Here is a 25,313-nt window from a genome sequence, read left to right on the forward strand (position 1 = left end):
AGAGTCTGTGGTGTCTGAAGAGAAGCCTTGAGAAAGGGCCTGGCAGTCAGGCTGTGAAGGGGGAGTGCCAGAACTTCTTCTAAAGATAATTCATGGTTTCTAAAGCTGCTGCTGAGTAAAACTTTCCAAAGCTGGCTTCTGACCTAGCTATCATCAGTGCTAAAACTGAGAACACTCATCTTAAAGTAGCATTTTTAGTTGTCTTGAAGGGAAGGAGGAAAACAAGCTGCTGTACTACTTAGCATTTCATCTGCTGTAGTTCAGAAGTGTGTGTGCAGCTTTTTGTCTTCTGCCTCACACTGTAGGGCAGCTCTTTCATTACCTGAGCCCAGGCTGGCTTAGACTTGGTGTATCGCTTAAGACTGGTTTAAACTTGGCTTATCACTTAGTGTGTGGTGTGTTTGTTCTGGGTTGATTTGAGCAGCAGCTGTGGTGTCAGGATTCTGCTGAAGCCCCTCTCAGCTGGGCCTGTCTCGCTGCCTCTCGCCGCGGTTTGCGCCGGCACCGGGAGGGAGAACTTCGGGTCACGGCGGGTTGAGCTGTTGGCAGCAACGCCCGCGTGTTGGCAAGAGCTTTCCTAACAAGATGCTGGAGAGCAGAGGAAGCTTTCTCCTTGTTTTTGCAAATTAGCAAATGAAACCCTAAATAAGTTGCTAAACTCAGTTGCCTTCTGTTGGATTAAGAGGAGTGGTGTGCTTGGAAACCTCCGAAGTCGTAATTGGCCCGAGCGTGCTAAAAACACCTTCTTTCCACCCCAGGCACTGCTTGTATCTTTCCAATACGTTTGGCTCACTTAGTGGCAAATCATTTTTATAACACTTGAGAAACTGTATAGCTTCAGAAAACCAGGATGCATGCCCTGCCTTATATTTTGGATTCTCTTTCCCACTATTTTTCAGGGCTGCTAAAAGAAAAAACCCACCCCCTTTGGGAGCGGGTTAGAGCTCTGCCCTGGCAGTTGCGTGCTGGCAGGACAGATATGGGCACTTGGGTCCCCTTCATCAAGTGATTGATACATTGGGTTAACGAACGTGTGTTTTCATTTGAACACAGATACCAAGACAGGCTCACCAGCTCTTCCCTCTTACTGCTGAACTGAATTTCTTTTTGCAAAGGCCAAGTCTCTATCAGTTCCTAACCAGGAGTCCTCACTCACTGAGCTCGTTTTCAGATACGGTTTCCCTTCCCCTCCCAAGCTGGGGACAACAAGTTTCTCAGCTCTTCCTTGGACTGGTAACAGCAATTCCTTCTTCCTGCAGGAGGCTCTGGAATTTTTTTAAGAAGTACAGTATGAATACTGACTGTCTGGGGTTTTCTATCTTAGATGGCTGGTTTCTGTTCTTCATGGCTTTGTCCACTTAATTTTGCATCTGATTTGGCATTTTAAAGAATTCTTTTTTTTCTTTTTTTCTTTTCTTTGAAGTTCCCTGTGAGCAGAACTGCAGGTCATGGCTGGAAGTCCCATTTGTATTTCAGTTTGGACAAGAAGCAGGGATTATGACCAGCCTCTGGTAGTTTTCTGAAACCTGGGAGATAGCACGTGTGAGGGTTTGGGCATGGAAAGGGGCGGCAGAAAAGGGAGATGGAGGAGGATGGGAAATTTCACTCTTAACTGTTTGAGATGGAGTTTATTGGAAAAGACTGGCCAGCCAGAGCTGGAAATGCAAGGCCATTTCTCTGATTATTGAAATACTGTTTGTGAGTAAAGTTCAGAGCAAAGAGGCGAAGTCTGGGTGTCTTCTAAGACTGTGAGGTTTTTCTTCTAAACCAGTAGACAAGATTACCCCAAGAGGAGCTGATGTGCACCTGAGGTATCACAGTTCCTTGTGGCACGTTTCCTTCCTGGCAGTAACATCTGCTTAACAAACGCAGTCAGCAGAATCACCATTTCTGTGAATCTAGAGGTAAGAAAACCTTTTTGGAAGAACTTAGAATTTTAGGTATGGTGGAAGGATTTTTACTAGTGTTTTCTTCAGCTAAATGACAAGTGAGCAGTGGGTGGAGGAGGAGCCTGCTGGGCGGTGGGTGCTCCAGTCCCTCCCTGCCTGCACACCCTGCCAGTCCTGGCAGGAGAACCCTCTGCGTTTCCAGAAGCAGCTCCAGTCTCAGCTTACATTTTCTTCCTAGCCTGTGTTTTATTGTTTTTTAAATAGTGTTTCAGTGCTTTTGAGCATAACCACATTATAAAATGTTTCATCTCAAATAACATGTCTGAGCTCTGGACAAGGTAACCCTTTCGGTGCATGCAGCAGGTTTCTGGCTCAGGGACAACACTGACCTGTTTCTTTGTCCATTTTTGTTTCTTGATTTATTTATTTTTTCTTACTTTCTCCCATCTGCTCTTTTATAGGGCAGGGAGTGACAAATTGTTTAAGATCTTGCTGCGTGTTGTGACTTTTTGCTTTTAGGGTTTCATGTAGAGAGCACTTCAGTTTTTACAGTTCCCTGAGGAAGTGATGTGCCGTTATTAAAAATAAAACATTGACTTATCACATTTTAGACCTGGCCTACTGGCTTGTGATTGCAGTGAGCTTTAAAGTGATGGTAAATTACTTGTTACCGTCTCCCTCTGTGTGTCCCAGGGTACAACACTGCCAATGCAGTCGATGTGAGTAATGCAGAAGGGCCTGGTAAGCCCTGACCCAGGTGTTCACAGCCAGTTGCCCACAGCTACCCACTGCTACAGGTCTTGGTAACACCATGGCTGAGGAAATGTGGTCTCAGGGCAGGTGTTTCATCACCCAGAGCCTGTACAGATGCCTGCAGGTTGTAAGGCTTGTGGATGGGGAAGCAAGAAGCTCGGGAAATGGTCTCACCATAGGGAGGGAGCATCTGGTGGAGCATTTCTGAGCATTTCTCCTGCAGGGACTTGGGTAGCTTGGTTTCAGAGCAACCCTTGTTCTATAAAATCAAGTCCCCCATGCGGTACTTCTCCTTCCCTCTTTCCAAAGGCCTCCTGTGTTTGGCAGGACATGACACAGCACCCAGGGAGGGCAGGTAGTGGCCGGGCTCTTGCCTCCCCGTGGGGACGAGTGTCCTGCTCAGCTGCCCTGTCTTCCCGCAGACCTGGCTGTGAGGAGGAGAGGTGGGCACGCTGCAGCCGTGGGCCTCATTTCCTCAGGAAACCAGGCTAAAAATACAGGAGAAATGAGAAATGCAATGGGAGAGGTTGCACACGTTGGTCCTGAGCAGCCTCTGCTCAGCTTGTTACACACAGCCCGAAGTGAAGCGTGTGCACTCGCTGGCTGGGTCTCATTCCCAATGTTCCTCTCACTGGAAAAGTGCTGTTTACAGATCTTTTAAAACAACCCCTCTCCAACTCCTTACTCCAAATTTTAGTTTCGTTTTTGGTGACAAGAGAACATCCAAATCAACAGGAACTTTCTGTGGAGCAAATAAAGCTGCAATTGGAGTTAGACGAGTGGACATAGAGGCCATGAAGAGCTTATCTTTTAATGAAAATGTTGCACTTTTTTCTCAAGTCTTGCTGGCAGGGGAATATTCTTTGATTTGAGCATCACAGGTAGAAAGTGACTGGTGGCTGTGGAAGGCTGGGGTGCAGCTGGGCTCTGCCAGCCCTTGCCTGCACATGTAGGTGCCGTGTTTAATGTGTCCCTCTCCATTTTGTAGAAACAAACCTGCAGATGGGTGTTAGGTGTGGTTTACATGTGGAGCATTTCATCTCTGTGGTAGTTTCTTTATAATGTGAGAGGGTCCAGCTCTGCTCACAGGGGGCAGTGCTGGGAGGAGGAGGGTGCTGATGCTGTTGGGAGCATCTGCTGCTCCTGGTCCTTGGTGCTCTGCTCTGCTGCTTGCAGATGCTGGGAGTGAAAGAAAGCATCTTGAGTCTAGTGTCTGGTGATCACATTTACATACACTTGTATTCTTAAAATATTTTATTTTAAGAAAGTTGAGCTGTATTAGTGCATGGGTTCCCAGCTGGCTGCCGTGGTGTCCCTGGGCTGGGCAGGACTTTTGTGATGGCTCTACAGTGACCACCCATGGGTGGAATGCTGGGGGCCCTTCACATGAGGAGAAACAATAGCCCCCCTGGTAACATTTTAATGTTATTTTATCTCAGTCAAGAGATCTGCATGAAGAACATGGATTTACACGGCTATTTCAAAAGTTTCACCCCCTCCCTATTTTTTTTTTTAAATTTATTTATTTCAAATACCAATTGAAAAACATGACTTGAAATATGACTGTTCTCTTAAAGAGCTTTAAAACATCACCCTGGAATAACAGACAAATTGAAGCTGAAACATTACATTTTTTTCCACAAATGTGGACAGGCTCCAGGACCATAAAAAGAGCTTGGAAAGGCTGTAAAACACATGTTAAACAATTTTTTACTTGAGGCACCCCTAGAAATACTTCTTTTCAAATAAATTAAATATTTAACTTAAAAAATAATATTTTTTTTTTTTTGTAGAAGACTTGGATAATTAGAAGCAGAGTGTTTCCTCCTTAGCAGATGCGTGTGAAGAAATCGATACAGCAGCAGAGTGTGAAGTAAAATTCTCTCTGTATAAAACAGTGATTGTACTTATGGATGTTTCTTTCAAAAAGGGAATGTTTGACTTTACTGCTCTAAGCAGCTCCTGTGGGGTTTAAAAAAATATTTACTAGGGTATATATCCTGAACCAGAATTAGAAAAATAAATTGAGATTTAAAATGTGTGGAGAAACTGGGCAAAATATGGACTCTGTTGCTTTAGGGTTTTTAGCTCCTAGTCTGGTCAAAGAACCTTAATATTTGATACTGAAATTAGTTAATTAAGCACTATTGTATTTTTCTGTAAGAGGTAAAACTGGCATCACTGATATGTATAAACAGCTGGCTTAATGTATTTAAAAATATTTAAAATGTCTTTAGGCTTGGCCTTATTTGTCAAGGAGAATAGTCTGTGTATTAACACTCAGATGTTGCAGCAGTGAGCACTTTTCATATTTTCTGAGTCTAGATGCATCTTTTGAAATTGCAGAGGGTTTTGAAGAGTGCCTCCTAACTGAAGATTGATTCAAGCTGTATAAATGCCAGTGATATGTCATGTGTTAAGTATGTATTATTTTCAGTTTTTACAGGGGAGTAAATTTTGATATTTAAACTTTTCCAAATGTCAGCTGCTTTTGCACAAAACAATCTTGCCTTGAGCACTCTTGGTTTCAGCCTGGCCGGTGGGTGTGTGGAAGGGTTTCACTTGTTACACCGAGTTGTTCAAAATGGGGAAACCTCGTGGGAGTTTTTCCTTCTGCCTCTCTCAGAACAAAGTCATGTAGGAAAGGATGTAGTCAGGGGCTGTGGGAAAGAGCTCTCGAAGGGGATGTGTGTGCAGGAGTCATCTCTACAAACTGGGGACAGGACTGGTGGGAGGCACTGGTGTGAACCCTGCAGTAGGGGTCTGAGAACTTGTAGGGGTCCTATGTAGAATTATAGAACAATTTTGGTTGGAAAAGACCTTGAAGATCATCCAGTCCAACCATTAACTCAGCCCTGCCAAGGCCACCACTGCCCCATGTCCCTCAGCACCACATCGACACGGCTTTGAAATCCCTCCAGGGATGGGGACTCCACCCCTGCCCTGGGCAGAAACCAGAGACCAACTCCCACCCCACTCATGGCACCGTGTTCAATACTTAAAATTCACACCAGTTTTTTAAAGTATCAGCTTAATGTTTTCCAGCAGTGTCCAGTTTCCATCTGAAAATGGACAGTAAGTACTGTTGTAAATGTTTCTCCCCAGCTTCTAATGTGCGGTGTGGTCTGAATTAGCGTTGAGCTGTGTCAGTGTGGAAATGCAGATGTTGTGTGTCCTTGGTCTCCAAATGGGTCAAATTCAGGGCTAAATCAGAGGTGATGTGAAGATGTGCCAGTTTCACTATTGGTGTGTGCAACGAACACTCATATGGGAAACAGTATTCAGTTGATTTAGCAAGCAAATGTAAAAGACTTTTAAAATAATAATGAAGAAGCGGCCACTCTTGTTAGACCAGCGTTGGTCTTCAGAGCTGCTCCGAGGACCTCGTGGTAGGGAGGGAGTAGAATACAGATGTAATCTGTTTTGTGGCTCTACCTGCAAACCTGACTGCTTTTCTCTCTGAGGCTTTATTGAACAGAAACATAGCTGGTGTGTTGGACTTAAACAAATGAACAGTTCAAGTATTTGAAGAGGGCAAGGCCACAATTTATTGGTCTCTTGGATGTGTCCATAACTGTGGAATCATGTGCTGCTGCTTCTGTTCATCGCCAGGGACAACTTCAAAGCTTGTGTGGAAAATACTTACTGGTGTTCTGCAGGTGAGACTTCAAAATTGACCCAGAAATAACAGATGAATGGAAGTGCTGTTGGCTGTAGAGCCCATCTGTGTAACTGGACCTGTTAGCACAGCAGGTGTTGGAGCCCTGGTCTCATCTGAGCGCCTTTGCAGCAGAGAAATCACCATTCCCGATGCTCTTTGGGAGACTCTGCTCCCTGCTGTCTCCTTCTCTCCCTATTTCCTATTCTCAGCTACTAAAGAATCACCAATTATATGTAATTTGTTTTTAAAAAGTTTTCTTCTATGCATTGTAATGTCTTGTAATTAAGAGGATTATTTGCTGAATTATTTGATGCTGTGTCTCTGCGGTAAAAGCAGCCAGTGTTACACAGGTTCATTACAGGACAAGCATGGAATATTTTCACAAGTTCAGCTTTATTTTTTTAAACACAATTTCTAACAAAAATGTAGAAATAATTCCTGTCATTTGGTGGAACAGATACTACCACCACCTTGGAGAACCTGTCAATACCAGGAGGCCCAGTATGCTTTGAGCTTTGCTCGAAAACACAGAACTTGAGCCTTTCCCAGCTCTGCTCTCTCCAAACCTCCTGTTGACATGGCATTTACAAATTTCTATTGATGTAGGATCTGAGACTTTGGGTAACTCACCAGGCTGACCTGTACAGAGCACCTCAAGCTTCTGTCCACCTCCTGTGTAGAGCTGTGCCAGAACTGTGGACAAGAGGAGCTGCCTCCAAGGTGCTGTTTACCCTTGGCAGAGATCCTGCCCACGCCTCACAGCGTGGCTCTTGAGGCATCTTTGCAGAAGCAGCTGGTGCTGTGTTCTCTCTGCAGAATGCCTCTGCTGTGCTGTCCCACGGGAATACTTGTTGGACTGGGAATTTCTCTGGTTATTAGTTTCGTACTAGAAAAAATACTTTGTCGCTCCTGCTGGCCTGAGTAATCACTGGGGCTGGTGACTTTCCGTGTTTTTCCTAAGCCTCAGCAGAACAGAGCTGACTTAATCTTTAATGAAATGTAGAAAACAGCATACTTGAGACTTTATTTAGTAACCAGACCAACCAGTCCAGTTGTCCCACCTCTCTAGGAGGAATTGCTAAGGAGCTTGTTGGTCTAGATGCTTTTAAGTATGGTATTTAAGATGTAAATGTGGTTAACCTTTTACACATGAAAGCTTGCTTTTTAGCCATAGATACTCTTCACACACCCATCAAGGAGAGCAGCTTCAAAACTGCTCAGAGAATTGTTCACAAACGAACTATTTCTTTGAGATCAATTTTTTTGATGGCTTGTTTCTCAACTGTCTGGTCTTTGGGAGTAATGCCAGGAAAAAAAACCACCATACATTTTCTTATGGATGAGTAGTGTTCCATGCCTGCAGCTTTAACAGCAAGTGCTTTTATTCTGAGAGGCAGCTCCTCTGTCTTAAAAGGGGGAGCTGAAGGACTCTAAAACCTAAAAGCAGGGTGGTGGATTCCAGGACTGTCTACTTTATGTTATCCACAGGCAGCTGTGGGTGGTAAATTAAGGTTGCTAAGAGGAGGAAACTTAGTGAAAAAGGACAGTGTCTGGTCAGAGTTAGTTTTCTGCAGCTGAGCTGTTGAACTTGCCTTCAGTGGAGACCTTTCTGTTTGCTTCCGAGGCACGTTAATCTTAGAAGTGACTGAAGGGGCATGGATTTTAGTGTGAGGAGTTGTGTGTCAGCTGAGGGACTCTGCAGGCCGAGATGCTTTGGCCAAGGCAGCCCTGGGATGAGGCAGCTGGATCCCAGCTATGTGGGAGCAGAGTGGGACTTTCCATCCTGGACCTGTGCAAGTAAGAGCTGCTGTGCTCCCACCTTCTCCTGCATCTGCAGGAACAGGTGGTGTTAAAAAACCCAAACCCTTTGTATAAAGCTTAGTTTCAGAGGTGCAGCTGAAAAGGCACCAAATTAGTGTATGGCTTTTGCCTCTATTTTTAAAACATGCTATTTTCTAGCCTTGATGTGGTGTGTCTTCTACCACTGATGGCTGTTCCCTTGTTTACAGAAGCTGTGCTTGGAGAGCATCACGTTTGCTCTGCTGTGGCTCCCTGCTGCCTCAGCTTTCAGAAACTGGGTGCAGACTGTTAAAGAAACTTCCCCAAACTACTTGGTTTGTCTGACTGCCTTGAAAGTGTGTACCTGCTGGAGGGGTGAGGTACTGAGGGCTTGAAAGGAAACAGCTTGTTAGATAACTTTCTGAAGGGTTGTCTGTAAATGTTGGATCACTGTAGTTGTGAAAACGGTGTAGAAATCCAAAACGGTCACAGATGTTGCAGAGGTATTGTAGAAAACCTGCTTAGAGAATGTAATGATGGATTTTAGAAAAACTACTTGGGGAATATCATCACATTTGGTAGAAAAATGACTTGGGGAGTATCTTCATGTACCTGTAGCTCAGAAATGCTGAAAGGCAGGGGAGCAGTTCTGCTTTTGAAACAGCTTCTGCACCCTGTGATCCTCCCTCCACGCAACTTGGACGTAGTTTGCATCAGCTTTTCAGTTGTGTCTGAACTGGTACACGTGGTTGTGTCTCGAAGCACCTTCCAGGCACTGCTCCTCTCCAGCTCCTGGGAGGTGGGTGCTCAGACCCCCGGCTCGGGGCTGGTTTCTGGGGCTGGCTGCTCAGCTGCAGGAATCCCCGGTGAGGAGGTGGCTGCCTTTGCTCACCGGAGCCTCTCCTGGCTGGAAGGCAGGGTCCCAGCAGGCTCCCTCGAGGAGGAGCTGGAAGAGGCTCCAAGACAGGCACATGAGCAGGGCAGGCTGCCAGCTCGCCTCTGCTCTGCGCCGCGGCACGTCGGCCCAGCCGGCGCGGCGAGAACCGCTCCTCTTCTGGGGCTCAGCTTTCCGTGCTGTTCAGCTCCACAGTTCGGATGCACCTCAGCTGTCCTGGTGGGGCCGTGGGAGACGAGGGAGAGATGTTTGCTGGGGAGAGCTGATGTTGGAGCTGAGGTCTGGCTCTCCTGGAGCAGGACCGGTGCAGGCAAGGTGGTCTCAGCCTTCCTTCCTGCTCCCTCCAGGAAACCAGACCAGAGGAATTTTTCACATCTGGCAGCAGCAATGTGTTTTGGTTTGGGTTTTGGGTTTTTTTTGGTGTTTTTTTTCCAAAGGTAGAACAGCTTTTCAGTAATTTTAATTCAAGAGGAACCAACTCTGTTCTACCTCCCGTGGCGTTGCGTGCTGTGCCGAGGGCCTGGCTAACCGGGCTGGGTGGATCAGTCCTTCCCTCCCCTTGGCAGCAGGGCCGGAGCTCTGCGTGTCTGTTGGTGACTCATTTCATCTGTTCCAACAAGTTCTGGTCCTGGGCAGCAGCCGAGTCCAGGACTGTGCTGTGGGATCACTGTGTGATCCTACAGTGCTGTTGCTTTATGGCTTTAACCAAAAAATGCCCCCTTTTAATCTGGTTTTTGATGTGGCTCCGGCTTAAACGTTTAGTATAGGAACATATTTATAGTGATGAAGGAAATGTAGACCTTTTCTGCTTATTGTCGTTCCTGTTACTAGTCTTAGTTTTCTCTGTTAAAAAGTAGATTGTATGTGGGCTCTTTCTGCTACACTGCAGGTTTAAATACTTGAGTTGTGCTGGCAGAGCCACTTGTGGGCTTGTCAGAATTGGATTTACTTTTAGTTTTTAAAAAATGGTACTCCTTTGTCTGGCCTTGTTTGTTGCCAGCTGAATGACTTGTAAGCAAGGCAGGTTGGTGAAGAGGGTGGAATAATTTGACATGGTGGTGCTTTTGAGCGAAGTACTGGGTATGCTGGGGCATGCTGGCATGATGCAGTGAGGAGTTAAAAGTTGATTAAAAGGGTCTTTAAAGACGGTGCAGTTATTAAACAACAGCTGTGGTTCGCCAAGGTCTTGGCCGCTTGCTTGCTGTTGAATGATCCACTTAGTGCATAATTAAACACAAAGCTAAAAACCTTAAGATAACTGGAGTAACTCGGTGTGTGTGAAGGCACTGGAGATCACCTGGTTGTCCTGGTTTTTGTCGTGCCTCTGGTGGGGGAACCTGTCTGAGACCGGCTCCCTGGCTGGCTGCTGTGCCGCTCTGCCTGCCAGCTGGGGGTGGGTGGTTCATGCATGCATGGCTGCTGCCGTCTGCTCTGCAGGGACACGTTATGGCAATTAGTTGGGCTTTTTCTTCTATACTTAAAAATACCTTATAGGGAAAATGAATCAAATTGGGCCTGAGCTTCTGGAGATGCAGTGACAGAAATAGCAAACGTTTTTATTGTGAACTTGCTGGCAAGCGCGAGACATCTCTGTGTTCTGTTTAAAGGGGTTTTTCTTCTTTCCCTACAAATACTTTTCAAATTTTGTTATCCTTTTTGGGCAGTAGGGTTTCTTTCTTGAGCTGAGTTTTGGGTTTTGAAGGTGTGCTGGTGTTTTACTGTTCCTCAGACAAGCCAGGGTAGCAGCTCAGGAAACTCAGGTTTCCCAGGAGAAACCATCTGTCCCGATGGGGATGGAGCCCGTACGTGTGTGATGGGAGGGCTGGGAAAGAAGAGCCGTGGGCAAAGGGGCTGAGCATGGAGCCCCCTCCCATCCCCCAGCCCCCTGCTTCCTCTCAGACTATTGTTGCCGTTCCATGTATATTCTCCCTAGGAATTAACTTGTCCCTGAATCGTGGAGACGTGTACGCACCAATTTGGTAAGCTTCCTTGCACCTGTCTGATGCACTTTACAGGCTCAGCGTCACAAAACTGTTTGTCATTCAGGGGGGACAATGTCCTCTTGTGTGCTGGGCTCCCAGCAGGGAGGGGACGGGTAGCCACGGCTGGGGCACGGCCCTGCTGCCGGATGGGCTTCCCATGTGAAACGAGATGGGAAAACAAATTGCTTCCAGACCATCGTTGCACACAGGCGGGAGCAGCGAATCCTGCTGGAGCTGCGTTAGCAGCCCGCCTGTCATTCACGTTTTTCTTATCTAGGTTAAATATAAACAGGTATAAATGTGGGTGAAGAAAACATGGGTAAAGAAAAGAGCTTTTTGAGAACTCCTCAGGCTCTGCTGGCTGCTGGAGCTCAGCTGCTGGTTCTGATGGTACTGAAAACAGGCCTTGAGCAGGTCCAACGTGGAGGATGCATAAAGATCTCTGCTAGTGCCCGGGAACTTTCTGGTCACATTTGCAGAAATAACTTGGTTCTTGTTCAAGGTTTCTTTTCTGGGGAAACTTTCTGTGTAGTGTTCTTCTCACAAGGACCTCTTCAGCCTGCAAATGCCATGAAACCTTGCATGTGACTGGTCTTTTAAGAATAGCTTTGTGTTGTGTGTGTATGCCTGGGAAATGTTCCGCTGGAGGAGAAGCCAGTATTTTTTCCATGTTGAGTAGGTATATCTTAAGACACAGCAGTGTGACATAGCTTCCTTCTTCTGACAGTTCAATAGAAATAGGGTTCAGGATTTTCCTTAAACATGGGAATTAAAGTTCAGTGGAGGTAATGCAGAAGGTAAAGTACAGACTCACCTGAACTTTCTGTACCTTTGCCAAGCACAGGTATTCTCATAAGCTAACAGCTCATAAAATAAAAGCTTAATCTTATGTAGCAAATTTGCAAATTTTGAGTTAGCTATTATCAATTATTATTTGTGAAAATCATGATATTGCTTCCAACCAAGGGGTTTGTGAAGCTTGCTGTTTGTTTTCACTTCGTTGTGTGCAGAGAGGACTGCAGTTCCTGTCACATGTGTGCAAGTGCTACAGACCCAATAGCTAAAATTCCAGTACAGTTTAAAATCTGTTTGTGAGATGGGAGATCCTGCCACATCCAACTTGTTCTAGGTAAGGCAAGAAGGAGAATTCAGTTGGCTGCCCCCTTAGGAAAGAGGAAGAAGAGAAGTATTTCCATGTTCTTGGTCCCCGCCCTGGTGCTCAGAGCTGCTAGGGGCTGAAAGCCACACACCCTGAGAGTCCTGCTGGGCTGGGGTGGCCTCTCAGGGTGCGTGGAAGTGTTGGTGGCTCCTTGCTGCTTCACAGGAAGCCTCAGGTGGAAGTCTCCTGCTTTGAGTCTGGTGGCTGCTCAGCACAGAGGTGTGTTGTGCTCCATGAGCCTCCCCACGGCCTTTGCTGGGCCTGTGTCTCCAAAAGGACCCCACAGGGCTAATGCTGCCTAATTGCTCAGTCTCTCTGTTGCCCTTCCCTCTTCCCGTGTGTCCCATGTGTAACAAGCTGTTGTTGGGTCTGAGCAGTGCACGCTGCACCCGCATTTGCAGGTTCATGTGGTAGAAGGAAACAACAGCCTTTGTTGTAGATGTGATTGTGCGAGGGCCAGGGAGGCCCCCATGCCCCACGGTGCCACCTCCTTCTTGCTGTCTCTGCTCCTCAGATGATGTTGGCTGTGGTGCAGGTCCAAACCATTTGATTAAAAACCAAATAATTTGCCCATGTAAGTGTTCAGCCAAGTAAGTTACCTAATAAATAAATGGCTCTGTTGAACCAACAGCTGGGGAGAAGCAGTGTGGGTGACAGAGGGAGTCACAGGCAGTGTGACCTCCAGGACACATATCCTCAATGTCCAGTTGGTTTTTCACTGACCAGTGTATTTCTCCAGTGGGGAGAGCTGAGCAAAAGCCTTGAGAAGTGGTCCCTACTGAAAGGGACCACATGTTGAGGTTGTGCAGATGGTATATCTGAGTGTAGGCCTGGTAGTTTTTGAAAAATGGTAGAGGGCCATAAATAGCAGGGCCATGCACATTGAAGTTGCTGAAAGAAGGGATCTGTGGGGCAAGTTCGGTGTACGATACCAGAAGCTTTGGGTTGAGCACCAGAAGCTGTACAAAAGGAGGTCAGATGTGGCCTCAGTACACTGATTTTTTAAGGAAACCTCTGATTCTCCTTATAGCTCTGTCTAGTCTATTAGAAGAATTGTAAATGTAAGCACAGCTTTTTATTTGCAGTATGGAGAAGTTGGTTCTAGCAGCTCGTGATCCACAGGCTGTGCCATGTCAGACCTTCGTGTTGGTTTTGGTCTGTAGCAGTGTCTCTGTGAAACAGACCATTCTCTTTTAAGTCAAATTGGTATTAAGCAATGTGTCAGCCGAGGAAGGGGCTGTAAACCCAGGGGCTGTGGGCTGGTGTAGGCTTGTACAAGTGCTCTGCTTGCACTGCAGGAGTGCATGGACCTCTTGGAGTCCTTTCCTGCCCTGCAGGCTCCTCTCTGAGAGATCAATTCTCATTTGTTTGCACAGGCAATGCTTTTTTTTTTTTTTTTCCCTGCCAGGGTTTATAAGCTTCCACTTTCCATCAACTCAGGACGGGTGTGCGCCTGGTCCCCTCCCTGCCCTGCTGCCTCTGGGCACCTTCCCCTGCACACTTGTTTCTCCTTCCTGCATCTTGCTCTTCAGCCTCATCCTCATCCCACGCCTGCTGTCCAGACTGCCCAAGCACGTTACAGCTTTGGTGCTCATAGCAGAGTTTTACAGTCTCAGCACAGCTTTTCTGCCTAGGTGTCTTCTTGCCTGCCTTTAGTGTGTGCTTGAGGCTTTAGTCAAAACATCAGTCAGCAGATTCCACCCAAGTACTAAGATGAATCAACAGCCTTTGTAAAGCTGGGTGAAGGAAAGTGGGTGTAGGTGGTTGGCAGGAACACCTGGGCGAGGCTCTGCTTTTCACTTGCACCCTGATGAAATTCTGCACGGATGGCTGACCACAGGATTCAGGATTTCTTGCAGAAAGGCTGAAAAATGTACCCTGCTCAGGCTGCCTTGGGATCGTCCCCTGGCTGAGCACTGTTAACACATGGACAAAGCTGTGACACAAGTTGGTGTCTGTGCCCACAGTGAGGTGAGTGGTGTCCCCCTCAAAGCCAAGGGACACTGCTGTGGGGATTGCTACAGAGGTGGAGATGTGTCAGTGCTTGTCAAATGATTGGTGTCCCTTTGAAGAGCTTGGAGATGCTGTGATGCTGAAGGAGTCTTCAGCCTTTATGGCACTGAGTGAACACGAGGAGCAGGCGGGTGGGATGAGGTGGCACTGAGCTGGCTCCAGCACGCTCATGTCCAATGTTATGAGCATCATCACTTTGCAGAGGGTAAAAATAGCTCTGCAGCTTCCCTGGGTGTGCAGCAGCACTAACGGAGGCTGCGGGTAGGCCAGGCTTACTGTTGTGTCAGAGCCCATGGTTTCAATGCCAAAAAAAACCCCAAAACAGAACACTGTCCTAAATCCCCCAAAGAGATGGGAATGAATCATTTTCTACCTGTTAGTTTTTGGCTCAGTTTGTTGTACAGCAGTGATGGAGGATGGTGGTGACCACGATGGCTTCAGTTTAATGTATTTTGTCCAGTGTCTGCCTACATTGTCTGATGAATCAATCCCCCTGCCAGTCCTCCAAGCCTGTCCTGCCCTCAGGCCTCTGCAGAGTGAGCTTCAAGGGACCTGCTGCTTCTAGCGTGGGGACCACGCTGAGCCACGGAAGCTGCAGCTCTTTCACTCCTGCTGTGAAGGGCACCCGGCCCCTTCTAGTCAAGGGAAGTTTCAGGCTGACTACGTTGCTATTTTACTGGTAATGTGTTTGGTATGTTTTAGAATATGGATTATGGCGCTTAGTGCAGTGCCTGGTATGTAAATTTTTTGAGAAGTCAGGCTGGGGGGATATGGATCTGCTCTGCAGTGGGACCAGTGTGGAGGAGCTGGCAGGAGCTCTGAGTTGTATGTGGCTTTTTTAGCTCTGGGCTAGAGGAAGGGAAGGAGGAAAACACAAAGGCTCAGCTTGCTGCTGCTTTTGCTCTTCTCAGCAAACTTCATTTCCTGGGCATCCGGGTGGAGGTGGGTCTGCAGGGGTCGGCTGCTGAGGTTGTCAGGGACTTTCTCAAATATCAAGATGCTTGAGGGTGAAGCCACATGTCCGGGTGCTCAGCAGCAGCCAGGGGATGGGCTTGGAAAAAGATCTGACCTGGGTGTCAGGACGCCAGGGAGCGGATCCCATCCCCTGGCTCTGGAGCAAGTGCCTGCAGGGGGTTTGAGAGGGCTGCAGCAGGAGAGGATGTAGCAAATACAATATTGGGAAAGATGAAAAAACGAGTGGGTGGCAGTGAGAAGGAAGAGGAGGAGGTAACCCAGACGATGGAGGAAAACAGGATCCTCTGTAAGAGATGGGAATGCTGGAAAGAAGCCAGGAAGGAAGCCTGAGAAAATGGAGAGAGCACTAGGAAGGCCGGCATTGCTCTGATAATTTCAGCAGGTATTCCTGGCATTCAGCTTCACCAAGCTGCAAAGCGTTTGAAAGCCCAAGGAAAGCTGGTGACGTGCACTGAGTAATTTGGATTTGTTCATTTGAGTTCAACTTTTATTGTCTTGATTTTTTTTTTTTCCCCAAATGGGATTTGGTGTGTGCTGTTGACTTGTCCAGGAGGGAGGGAGCTGACCTTCAGAAGGGCTTAGGAAGCAGGAAGGTGTCCTTGTGGCTAGGAGAAATGATCACCCATGTAGGCTTCTCTGTGCTAAGTGGTTTGATGGATTTTTCTGTGGAATCTGATGTGGAAGTTTCCTTGCTAAAAGAAAAAAAGAATAAAAATAACTTTTGGAGTTGGTTCTTGTCTGTGTGGGCAGAAAAGCTCCAGGCTCTGCGAGTGGTGCCTGAATTCCCTCCTGGCCCAGCAGCTGTGGGTGCTGGACTGGGCTCCCACCTCCGCCCCGAGAGCCGCCTGGATCCCTCCAGCCTGGCTGAGCATGGTGAGCTGGGCTGGAAGAGGAGAAGCAGCTCCTGCTCCGTGAGCCATTGGTTAGTAAAAATAGCTCTGCTGCTGGCGTCAGTGCCAGGCCTCGCATCTGGCTTCCCCGAGCAGCTCCAGCACGCCCGCCCTCCCTCCAGACAGGGTCTGCTGGAGGACACATGGTGCGTGACGGCTCCAGCGGCCTCCTCTCCTCCCTCTCCTTCCTCCAGCTCCACGCCATCGTGACAGCCTGTCGGCTTCAGCCTGGGGGTTTGGGAAATGCCTTTGTGCTGGTGGCTTTCTGCAAACCAGGGTTTAATGAAAGAATCGCTGCTGCTGCTTGGTAGCCCCATCTTGATAAAGCAGGGAGCAGCCGGTGAGTTGAGCCCAAGGCGTCTCAGAGGAGGCCGTGCCCTGCAGCTGGAGGCTTTGTTGGGAGCTTTTTGGGTGTTCAGGGGAGAGGTGAACAGCTGAATGAGTGTGCAAACCATGGCTTGCTCCCCTGTTGCGCAGTTCTGACTGAGGAGGTGTTTTAAAAACAGGTTTCTGTGAAGATGGCTGTTTCCAGTGTCGTGATTTCTTTTTTTAGTCTTGCTTTTCTCAGCCTTTAAGCCACTGAAAACAGGGAGGTACCTAATGAAGGCAGGAATGCTCTCTTTGCACACACAGAAAATGAAGCAGCCTTGCAAAATGGCCTTGACAATTTAGTGGCACGCTTGCATCTGCTCACCTGCATGACTGATGGTGGACTCAGTGTTTAACATCCTTTTCTAAAAAGCTTAAATCACTGGGCCTCCAAAGGGTGTTGCAAAACTGAGCTAGCCAGGGTCACCACCACTGCTCCCTGCCCCAAGCCCAGACTAACCAGCTTTGCCATCTGATCAGGGATTCAGCCAGTGCCTCACACGTGCTAAGAATAATAATTTCCACCAAAAAAATGCCGCGGATGTTTCCTGCTTTGATGTCAGTCTGCAATCAGTGCTAGCTCACTGATGGGAGCTTGCTCTGTGCACCACTCCAGGTCCACAGAGGATTTCTCTTCCTGTGCCACTGGTGAGCCCAGGTGGCTGCCCGCTCCCCAACAGATGTTTCTTCCATTTGCAGCCTGTAATTCCTGTCCTTCTCATGAGAAACATCTCCAATGGGGCTTCAGGGTCTGGTGAGCCCAGGCGAGCTCCTCCTTGTGCTGTCCCTAGACCTCTGGAGCCATCCATCCTCCTGGTATGGGGAGAGCCAGCTAGGCTTGCCCAGCCCCACTGCTGATCCAACACCTTGGTGCTTTGGGTAGGCTTTGTTCAATAGTCTTGGCTCTTCCTGCATCTTACTGTGCAGAGTCTGAGTTGAGTTCATTAAAGTTTCAGCTTTAAAAATGATGAACTAGCTTAGCAGATGTGTGTTTTTGCAACTGAAGCGATGTTGATGCTGTTTCTACATTGACACTGTTTCTGGAAGGCAGAGGGTGATACAAACCTACCTCGTTTCCAAAACTGAGCCTGAGAATATTTGCACATGTGTAAGGAGGAGGGGAACAAAACCATCCCAGGCACCCGAGCACAACTCTGTGTTTTGGGCCACCAGCAGACCTTGAGAGCTGGCAGCAAACATCCCTGCTGTAATCTGGGAATTTTCCTGACTTCTGTTTGAAGTAGAAGATACATTGAAGCATTTTTGTTGTAGTAACTGGAAAAACATTTTCAAGTTATCACTGGTTTTGTTTTCAAATTACTCTGTGTGAAGTGTGTCCTTTTCTTTTTTGGGGAATTCAAAACAATTAGCAACCCACCTTCTGTAATCACTACTCCTACTTTTCTTTTTTTGGGATTCAGAACAATTAGCAACCTGCCTTCTGTAAATGACTGCTCTGCTGGGAATGTTGTGTTTGTAACACACATGCACAGTGCATGTTCTTGTACTTTAATTTGGGAATGCTGGCCTATTTTCTCTGAAATCTGCTTGTTCGATTGCCATCAGATTTTTATGTTACACAACTGTTTATTTACTCAGTAGAGAATAAATGTGACTGAGTAACTTGGGAGTCTTCAGAGACGAAGCTGGGCTGAAGAAGGAGCAGGGAGTGTGCACTGCTTGGGACACCTGCAGCTTTTGAATTTCATCCTTTTGTGCTTTTTGCTTCAAGGCTGCCCACAGCTCAGGGCTGTTGTGATCCCACAAGGTGCTGGTGGGGTTGCTGAATGCTGGGAGGCCAGGAGGTCAGGGGTCTGCCTTTGGGAAAGGGGGGTTTGCACGCCCCTCTGCACCCTGCTCTGGTGCACTCGTGCGCTACAATGCCTGGTGGGAGGAGGGATGGGGCTACTTTCTGCCTCCTCTTTAGGAACTGAGATGGAATTCTGCAGTTGTGTGAGTAAAATCCAAGCTGGTCATTAGTCTAATGGTGGTTCATCCCTGGGTCTGCTGCTCTGAGCTCCTGGGGACCAGAGCCAGGGTTTGGAGCCAGCTGGTGGCATGTCGATGGGTTGTTCTCAGGTTTTAAGGCTGTTTTTTTCTTAGCTGAGAACATTTGGCAAATACCTGATCTACAGAGCTACTTCATGCTAGGTTGAGATTTTTTTTTTGGAAGCACTTAAATAACATGATTTTTGCTTTAATTTCTCCGTCTCTTGACTAAGTGAGGCCTCAGTAGGCAAGTCTGGCAGGCAGTGCTGGCTTCTGCCTACAGAGCTTCTGGTCACTGTCCTTTCCCAGTGCTCATGTTCTTTCAAGTAGGCTGCCTCCAGTTGCAGTGTTTGCAGGTAGATCTATTTTATTTTTTTTAAAGGAGATTTTATTCCATAAAAATAAAAACTCTTTGCTTAAAAGAGTGCTCTGTTGATGGTTTGTTACTACCTGAAATTATATAAGGTATAGTGATGGTAAGGAAGTAAACCTGGATGGTTGAGGGCTGTGATCTACAGAGAGTTAATATCTTTTCCCTCTGAGGAAGGTCTGTGCATCATGTAAAGCATTATCTTTCATTTCAGTCATTGATTAACAGCTCCCAAACCTATTCTATAGCTTGCAAATCTTGAATTTTGAATAACAGAGATTACAGCTTGTAGCCAGTGTGGCATAATTTAGCCTGAACTATTTTATGCTTGCTTTGTTTGGTCAGCCAGCTTGAAAATTTACCTGTGATGAAAAAAATAATTATACACTTTGCATGAGCTGAGGTTTAATTTATTTTAATTCACAGCTAAGCATGCAGAAGTCTGCTCCTGCAGCAGGGAGTAGTTGCCCAGCTCTCTGGGCTGCCTGCTGGTGGTCACTGGGTTCCTGGGGTACTCCTGGGCCCCAAGGTGCTGCTCTTCTCCCAGAGATTAATTAGTCTTTTTATGATGGTTGTGACTTTTTTGAGATGCAGACCCTACAGGCTTCTCCTGGCCTTTTCCTTTTCCTGTGGTTTGTTGTGTCCTCCTGCCCAGGGAGCGCTGGACTCCCCAGCTGATGGAGGCAGCTGCTGCTGACCAGCACAGCTCCTCAATCTCTGACATTTGTGGGGTTTTGCTGCTTTGCAGCTCAGCTGGGGGCTTGTGCCCACCGAGTGGTCAGCTCTCGGCCCTGCCAACCTCTTCCCGTGGCAGTGGGCACCCCTGGCGAGGGGCAGAGCCAGGGCTCGGGGTGCTCTGAGGGCTCAGGGTGCCCCCAGGACCCAGCTGAGCCCCCCTTGCACTGCTGCTGGGGTGGTGGGAATGAAATGCTGCGCTGATCAGACCAAAGAACTGAAGTCTCAACTCCACAGCTCATGGTTTTTTGCTTTTTATCTCGTGTCCTGTCTCTTTATTTATAGCCAGTATTGGCCAGCCCAGGGATCACCTTCAGGAGGTGATTCTGAGGAATCTTGTAGCAGAGGTCTGGCTTTGAGGTGGGATGGAGCAGTGCCTGGCCTCCTGCCTGACCTGGGAAGCCACCATGGGGTAGGAGTTGGGTGGTTGTACTTTGTCATTTGCTGTAAGTTGCCCAGTGTGAAGAGTTTCAGTATTTAAACTTGGAAAGAGCTAGTGTTAATTGAAGTAATACTTTGGAGCTACTGGGAAGGCAGCTATTTGGTACACGCTCTGGCGTGGAAGGGAAGCACCCTTGTCTGGAAAACCAACTTGTGTGTGGGCTCACAGGGGCTCTGAGGAGCTGGTTGAGGCATTAAGCTGTCCTTGCAGCAGCAGAAGCTTTACAATTGGATTCAAAATAATTTCTCCTGGAAGCTGTGGGCTGTTGGGAGGTGCTGTTGTCAGTCTGGTTTCTTGGGTTTTTTGGGGGGTTTTGTTTGTTTGTTTTTCCTTTTTTTTTTTTTTTTTTCAGTGATCATACTCCTGTGCTCCTGATCCTGTCTTTATGCATTTAAGGTGCCACAGCTTTTTATAATTGCTTCCAACTGAAAATAAACAGCAAGTGCTTTGGTGGAGGTAGAATCCTGTTTTATTTCAGGGGGAGATTGGGGAATCTATGGGTAAACAACACAATTCAGCTTCAAAGGCTTTTCAGCTAAAACGCATTGTTCATCCTTTGAGCCGTTCTGCCTCGCACCCTAATAAAAGTGGAAATCAGGCATGGGGGATGGGGACGCAGCAGAAAACACAAGCTGAGAAGTGGAGATCAAAAGGACAAACAGAAGCAGAAGGCAGCGAAAGGGAGGCACAAAGAGTCACAGCTGAGCATGCGAAGCTGAGAGTGATGGAGGAGAGAAAACAGCTATTAGAAAAGGCGAAGGAACAATGGGGTGAACATAGCACGTTCTGAGCTTTCATTTGGGTTTAACAAAGCCGCCTTCCACCAGCATAACCCCACCGAAGCCATGGCCTTAATTCGTCTTGAAAGTTGTTGGCTTGCTGCTCACCGGGGCACTGGCTGCAAACAAGCTTTGGCTCAGAAACTGCCCCTCGCCGAATGCTCGAATCTGAGTGGGTGGATGGACCTGCTTGAGAGCTGTGGTGATGATTGTTTTCTCCCAGTTCATCCCGTGGCAGAGCGTTTCCCAGTTTGAATTGTTTTGGGTTGGTGAGGTTTGGGGCTGAGGGGGCTGTGAGAAAGCAGCGTCCCTTCGGTCCTGCCTTGCGAAGCCCCAGCGTGCTCCCTGAGCACGTTAACAGCTTCTCCAGCTGATTAAACCAGCTCTCAAAACCTGGCAGCCTGCGTGCAAACCCAGCTTTGTTAGCAAAGCCTCAAGGTTTCCAGTGCAAGTATTTATTGTAACAAATAATTTATACTGGATTAAGAACGAGGAATATGTTGGGGTTTTTTTTGTAGAGCCAGCAGTATGTGTTGCTTAGGCTACCAGCAGGCAAGAAGGCTGGTCTGTGGTGTGGCCCCCCAGCCCCAGGCTCCCATCTTGCCTTCCCTGGCTTAGTGCTGGAAGCTGCTTATCCCCCCTCCCCATCTGCTTGGTCCCGTTTAGAGCTGCACCCTTGGTGAGAGCAGCTCTACAACATGTCCTGTTCCTGGGGTGCCCCTGGGAGTACAGGGATGTCTTCAGGGAAGGAAGCCGGGGGGTTTCAGTGGCAGATGGGGAGGTGACTCCTCAGGTTCCACCAGTTATCTCCAGTAACTGCCTCTGAGCTGGGGTTTGAGTAGGTTTTGTTTTCTGTCTGCAGACGGGATGAGGGCTGTGCTGCCGGGGAGGTGCTGCCAGGCGCTGAAGCCTTCCCTGCGGCTGCAGGAGTTTCTAGACCTCGGTTTGATTGCGAAAATAATAGCTGGGCAGGTCAATGCAGTTGTATCCTGTTCCTCCCTTCGAGCCTGTGTTTGCTTTCCTTTGTTTGGGTCTCGTCTTGCTCCGACTTGCCTCTGTCAGCCTGGCTGGATGCAGCTTTGCAGAGCAAACGCTTCTGTGCGAGCTGCTCTCTACCTGGGTGCTTAATTAAAAGGAGGAAAGATGTGTTCCAGAAATACTTGGCTTTCCCGTCTGACATCCAGCGTGTAGCGAGGCTTGCTGAGCTGGTGTTTGCCAGAGGAAGCGAAGGCAGCGTTCAGCTGACATAGCATCTGAATAGCCGTTTGGGGCCCAGGGAAGCAGAGTTCAGGAGGGGGGAGGGAAAGTGAAATGGATGCTGAAATCCTGAATCTGCTGCTTAAATTTCCTCCCTCCCTGGAGGGACCGAAGTTCAGCGTGGCGTGTTTGGCTTGGCTCCCTGTTACCTGCTGTCTCCTCTGTGCTTGTGGCAGAGATAAAGGATGGAGGTTTTTTTTTTTATGGTGCAAGAAGATACTTTTTCCTTCAGCAGCATTTGCTTGTTTGTGGTTGAATTGCATGGGAAAAAAAAAATAATAATCCAGCATTATTGAAGAACGAGTGGGCGAAAAGCTGCATCAACTGCCATGGTAACTTTTAAAGGGCTTCACCCGTAACTGTCAGAGCTGGATTTTTAGTGCTATACTGACTTTTAATGTAGAACAGTTTCCAGGCCGTTTAATTATTCGTCTCCTCATTTAAAAACAAAGCAACACAAAAACACACCTCTTCTCTGAACTACCTTTTTGTTGGTATTCTCCTTTTTGATCTGAATCCATCTGTACGGTGGGGGCCCTGTGTCAGGTACCTTCCTGGTGCTCCATCTAAGGAGCAGACAAGCTGCAAACTGCTGCTGGCCATGTGCTGCCTGTCAGTCTGTCATGGAGGGTCCTGCTTGTGCAATCCTTGTGGAAAGAGGATCAGTGGTGAGTCTCAAGTCTAGTAGGTGACCAGGGAACTCTCTGGGGGCAGCCGGAGGACTCCTGTCCTCCACAGTGCTGCTTTGCTGCCTGTTTCTTTTCAAAGGGTGACCCAGTCCTCCCAGCAGCAGTGTTGGGAGCCTGGGTGTGCCTGGTCACCCAGGAGGAATTTGGCAGTGGTCACACTTCATGTGCCTGCTTTCATCTCCCGTCCCCATGGGAGTGCAGAGCCTCAGAGGCGGGTCTGTGGGAGCGTCCATGGAGCACATCTGGACATGTGATGGCTGTGAAGCCACTGTGGTGCTCATGCAGGTCACCGTGCAAACCATACTCTGCTCAGCTGTCCTTGTTTCTGCTGCTCTGTAGCATGCCAGCAGGAAGAAAATAAAGGAATGAGGGCACTTAGTGCTCAGATGTCGCTGATGGGGTGGCTTTGTGGGAGCCTCCCATGAATGGACTCAGCATGGCAGGTCCCTGGGCCTTGCACTCAAGTTGGTGTTGTGTCTCTGGGTGTGACAGGGCACTCCAAGAGCTTTGTGTTCGGTTATTTCAGAGTGTTTCATGGCTGTAATTGCACTGGTAACCTGCTGTGTGAGAAGACCTGGTTTCTGGTCGTGTCCCTGACAGCTTCCTCTGCAGCACCACCCATCTTAGCTTTGCTCAGCATCCCAACAGAGTTTAAAATGGTTTCATTCTGAATAATTTATCTCCCAGAGAGAGAGAGACAGAAAAGGAGAGATGGTTGAGACAGAAGCGGGGGGTGCTGCAGCATGGGCAGCAGCAGGAGCAGCGTGGGGGTCGGGGTCCTGCTGCTGGCTCAGCCGTCACGGCCTCGCGGGGCTTTGTCGCTCCGGCATTTCCCGCTGAACAAAAAGCTGCAGGTTTGGGGCAGAGGCTCCCGTGGGAGCCCTCCCGCCTCCTGACCCACTGCCCTGCCCTCCCAGCACCTCTTTGTCTCCCTCAGGCCCTCCCAGCAGGCTCCCCCGGCCCGGGCAGGACGCTGCTCCGTGAGGGTTCTGAGCTTTAGGAGGGAGGTCCAAGATGGAGGCCGCTCTGCCTGCCCTCCCCGCCGTACGGTGCGGGTTGCGCTGCCCTACTTCTCGCCGGGATCAGACAGCCCTTTCTGAAGCTGTACAAAGAGGTTTGAATGCATTAGTTTACATGGAATTAATCTCCAGATTCCAAACATGCTTTCAAGCTGGTTTGGCCTTATTTTCCTGCAAAAGGAGGCCAGCTCTGCGTTGTAGGCAGTGGCTGTTGTGAGAGTGGAGCTGGAGCAGGGAGAGTCTAGCACAGGCACCATGTTCAGGCTATTAACAGGAATTTTTGGCTGATGGACAAAACAAATTAAAAAATCTCGTTCTTTGTGTACCATATCAGCAGTGATGGAAAAACAGAGCGAGGTTTTGGGGTGATCCTTCTCGTAACTGAGGTGCCTTCCGTAAGGGGTTGGAGGTCTGATTTCTGTTAGGAAAATAATATAAAATGTGCCACAAATTGTTGTATAGAAGAATCTGGGGTGAGTGGAGCACTGGAAAAATGTCATTATTGGAGGTCAGGAGAAATTTGGTTCACTGAGCTAAGCTGAGGTGCTCCCAGCAACAGGTTGGTCTGAAATTCCTGGTGCTCCTTTGTCTGCCTCCGGAGTGATGCCGTCCAGGGAGGGAACGAGGAGCTGAAGCGCTCCCGTTATTTTTTTGGGTAGCCTGTCATCCCTCAGAAAGGAACAGTTGTGTGGGGGTGGGGAGCGTCGCATTCAAAAGTGGGTGAAATGGAAACAAGCCAAAATTCTGCAGATTTATAAGGAGCAGCAAACACTGATTTCTTTGAGAAAAGGTCGGTGCGTTTGCTTGTACGCGCAGCCTGGGTAGGAGTGTGCGAGGAAATGGGAACTGTGCTCCACTATGCAGGTTTTTTCATAGTTTAGCCAGGCAGAGATACACAAAGATGCTTATTTTGGGAGGTGGTGGAATGTTTCTGTAATTATTTCAGCAAATTTTGGTTCACATAGAGCATCTGTAAGAGCAGCACACCCACAGCTTCATGTAATATGTTGTGTTTGTTGAAAAAAATGGTTTTCCCTTGAATTTGAAAGTGGTTTAACCCAGAATAATCTATGCTGCATTTATTTTTCCTTCCTGCTTAGTATCCTAAATTTGCCAGGTCCTCACTGCTCATCTCATGGACAGAAGTCAGGCATTTCTGTCCCAGCAATACCTGTCCTGGCAGCCTGTGGTGGGCAGAGCTGAGAAGCATGCTGGTCTCAGCAAGAGGAAAATAATTAGGAAAGGAACTGAGATTGTTCTCAAAAGGGAAGGGTTGAACCGAATGCAGGAATAACCCTGCGGGGTCTTCGCAGTGCACCTGGGATCCTGCTGTACAGCTAATAACTCATATTAGGAAGACTTCATTTTGGTCTGACAATTTTTTCCCTGTGTTGACACTGAACGTGTAGAAGCACGTAGTGTTTGAAACACAATATGCAAAACACTGTGTTAGTAACCAACTGCATAACATTCCTGTGTTGCAGCTCGGCTGCCTGCAGCGTGCTGCTTTTATAAGCTCCTCATATGAGCTGGCAAAGGGAGGACGTGGAAGTGGTGAGCTGGAGTCACAGGAGAGCACAGCCCATTGCCTTTAACCATTTTAACCACTTACACAGAGTACTTGGGCCTCCAGCAGCTGCTGGAGACCGAGGGTGTTTGCTCTTTCCA

General features: G+C 48.0%; 1 protein-coding gene across 4 annotated transcripts in view; it reads left to right on the forward strand.

Moving 5' to 3' along the window:
• The window catches only part of ANKRD11 (ankyrin repeat domain containing 11), a 149,925-nt gene that overhangs the window by 43,584 nt on the left and 81,028 nt on the right, over positions 1-25,313 (forward strand). The window contains exon 1 of one of the 4 annotated variants that reach the window (XM_051629693.1): positions 4,458-4,515. The exons of the other annotated variants lie outside the window; for them this stretch is intronic. The gene's annotated coding sequence lies outside the window, so the exon portion shown is untranslated. Of the gene's footprint in view, positions 1-4,457; positions 4,516-25,313 lie in introns of those variants that run through there. 4 annotated transcript variants of the gene reach the window in all.

Source organism: Apus apus, chromosome 11 (assembly GCF_020740795.1).
Source record: "Apus apus isolate bApuApu2 chromosome 11, bApuApu2.pri.cur, whole genome shotgun sequence".
Lineage (NCBI taxonomy): Eukaryota > Metazoa > Chordata > Aves > Apodiformes > Apodidae > Apus > Apus apus.